The following is a 2,954-nucleotide window of genomic DNA, read 5'->3' as shown; positions in this document are numbered from 1 at the left end:
CACATACTTGGCAAAATTTGTAAATCTAAATTAAAAATTCAAAGTGCAAACATCAGGGACATCCAATCTTCTGCATTACAGTGAAGAGGAGTGATGTTTGCATTGCCTCCTGGATCTGAGTCCCTTCTTCCTCACACGTTAAAGGTGCTGGTGCAGGTGGGGGAGGAGAGCAGTCTTCTTTCCAGCCTTGATTATTTCAGGCGGGATACAATCTTTGCCTGGAGCTTTGACACAGGTGAAGGAGTTGATGGCCTGGTTGAGTTCCCCTATAGTGGATGAAACATTGAGGTCCTCCTTGACAGGCAGGTTGGGGGTGCTTGTGACAGCTTCATCTGTGATTATGTTCTCCTTTGAGTGTTTTTGTAGAAGAAACTGTTAGGAATATATTTATCTTGTTTCTGTTTATTCTCTTGCTGGAAAATAATCTCTGTGAACAGTTTTCTTTTATTTATGTCTTCTTTCAAAATTTCAAATTTATTGCCTACATTTTATTTATTTAGAAAATAAAAGCAGAGATTCATAAAATACATATTATTAATCAATCTATTATTTCGAGGGATGCATAAATAATGAATCATATAAATTAAATAACACAAAAAAAGAGAAACTAATGCTAATCTAGCTTTGTTAAGGATACATGTGGACTGTGTGCTTGCCACGCTGTTAGATTTTTATTAATAAATTATTAATTTAATTTAATTTTTGTACAGTGATGACATCATCAGCCCTGGACAGACCAGGCATTCAGGCATTTTAGCAGTAGACGTAATGTATGTGACGGTAGTGATCTGGGCACAAGTGCAAAGCTCCACACAAGGCAACCATACCTCTCTCTACCTCAACATTGTGATGTATAAAATATTTGCTTCTAGCCACTCTGCCACAAAAGGCCTGACATTCAAAAATGGGATGACAACCTTGCACCTTTGGTTGGATGTAGAGGAGTAAGCATTTTCTTTAACAAAGTTTAACCTTTAGTAAATTGTTTTTTGTTGTCATTGGGCAGCAGAACAAGCCATAAACACAATATTGACAGATCATCACCTTTTAAATTAATATGGTGACCTGGCAGACAGTTACCTATTTACACATCTAGCAGTTACAGATCAACCTTATCATTCATGTGCGATTAGTGCACCATAGTTCATTCCTTTGTAGGGTTGCTGCGAATGCCAAGACTGTACATTCTTAGTCTGGATCAGCAGGCTCTGTTGCAGTTTCTGCAGGTGAAATCTGCAGGAGCTGATGCTGCCCTCTGCTGTCTGGCCTCTCATCTCTCTTCCCACTGCCCCTCTCTCATCTCCTCACTATTATGTAGAGCAGGTTGCCTGTTAATCGGAATGTTGGTGGTTCAATCCCCTGCTCTGCCAGGCTCCATGTCAAAGTATCCTTGGGCAAGATGCTGAACCCCAAATTGCCTCTGTTGCCCTCAATATGTGTCTGTTCTGTTTGATCACTTACGCTCAGTGTGTGAATGTGAGTGGCTTTGAGAGTCTTAGAAGACTAGAAAGGCACTATACAAATACCGCTCGGCCATCTTGCATCTGTCCAACCATGGCCAAGCCAACGCAGAGCGAACATACTTGGAATGCCTACTTGGCCAAGGATGATCTTGCTTGGGATATGGCCTTGCCTGAGATTGCAAGATTAAAGAGTCCATGTCTTGCTCCTTTAAACAGTGTGCTAAGTACACATTCATCTTGGTGTTGACCCTCTTTGCCAGTAGAGCCATGGCTGTTTCTGCTCTGCCAGTCTGCATGTTCATCTCAGCATCCAGGGAGAGGTTGCTGGGGATGGTGGAGCTAAGGTAGGTAACGTTGCCCACCACCTTGAAGGTGTAATCATCAATAGACAGGCTAAGGGTACTGCTCATATCTTGAACCAGTGTGTGGGTATTCCTAAGCCTGATGGTCAAGCCAAACTCTCTGCATGCATGTGCGAATCAGTTGATGATACACTGTAGTGCCTTCTCGGAGTGTACCATCAGTGTTTAGTCATCAGCAAAGTTCCTTATGAGTACCTGGCACACTTTGGTCTTTGCTTGAAGGCACGCTAGTTCGAAGAGACTCCCATCACTTCTGGTGTGGAGGTATATGCCATCCGCATCCGAAAAGTGTCGGGGCAAAGTACACAACAGTGTTTCACTCTGCTCTTAATTGGGAGTGGATCAGCAAAAAAGCCATCATACTGGAGGTGCCCGCATGTCTTTATGAAAAGATATGATCATCCTCAGGAGCTTGGAGGGACATCCAATCTTCTGCATTACAGTGAAGAGCAGTGATGTTTGCATTGCCTCCTGGATCAGGTGCTGGTGCAGGTGGGGGAGGAGAGCAGTCTTCTTTCCAGCCTTGATTATTTCAGGCGGGATACAATCTTTGCCTGGAGCTTTGACACAGGTGAAGGAGTTGATGGCCTGGTTGAGTTCCTCTATAGTGGATGAAACGTTGAGGTCCTCCTTGACAGGCAGATTGGGGGTGCTTGTGAGAGCTTCATACAGTGGGGGAAATAAGTATTTGACCCCTTGCTGATTTTGCAGGTTTGCCCACTTACAAAGAATGCAACGATCTATAATTTTAATCATATGTACATTCTAACAGTGAAAGACAGAATCCCAAAGAAAATTCCAGAAAATCACATCATATGAATTTATAAAAATTGATAACCATCTGATGAGGAAAAACAAGTATATGACCCCCTACCAAACAGCAAGTATTCTGGCTCCTACAAGCCAGTTAGTCTTTCTTTAAGACACAGCCCCAATCCCAACCAATTATCTACATCAAATACACCCGCCTCACCTCGTTACCTGTATAAAAGACACCTGTCAACACCCAAACAACCAGCATCCAACATCACCACCATGGGCAAGACCAAAGAGCTTTCTACGGACATCAGGGACAAGATTGTTGATCTGCACAAGGCTGGGATGGGCTACAAGAGAATCGGAAAGCAGC

Source organism: Micropterus dolomieu, linkage group LG13 (genome assembly GCF_021292245.1).
Source record: "Micropterus dolomieu isolate WLL.071019.BEF.003 ecotype Adirondacks linkage group LG13, ASM2129224v1, whole genome shotgun sequence".
In the NCBI taxonomy this organism is placed as follows: Eukaryota; Metazoa; Chordata; class Actinopteri; order Centrarchiformes; family Centrarchidae; genus Micropterus; species Micropterus dolomieu.
Note: the sequence above shows the minus strand (reverse complement) of the source record.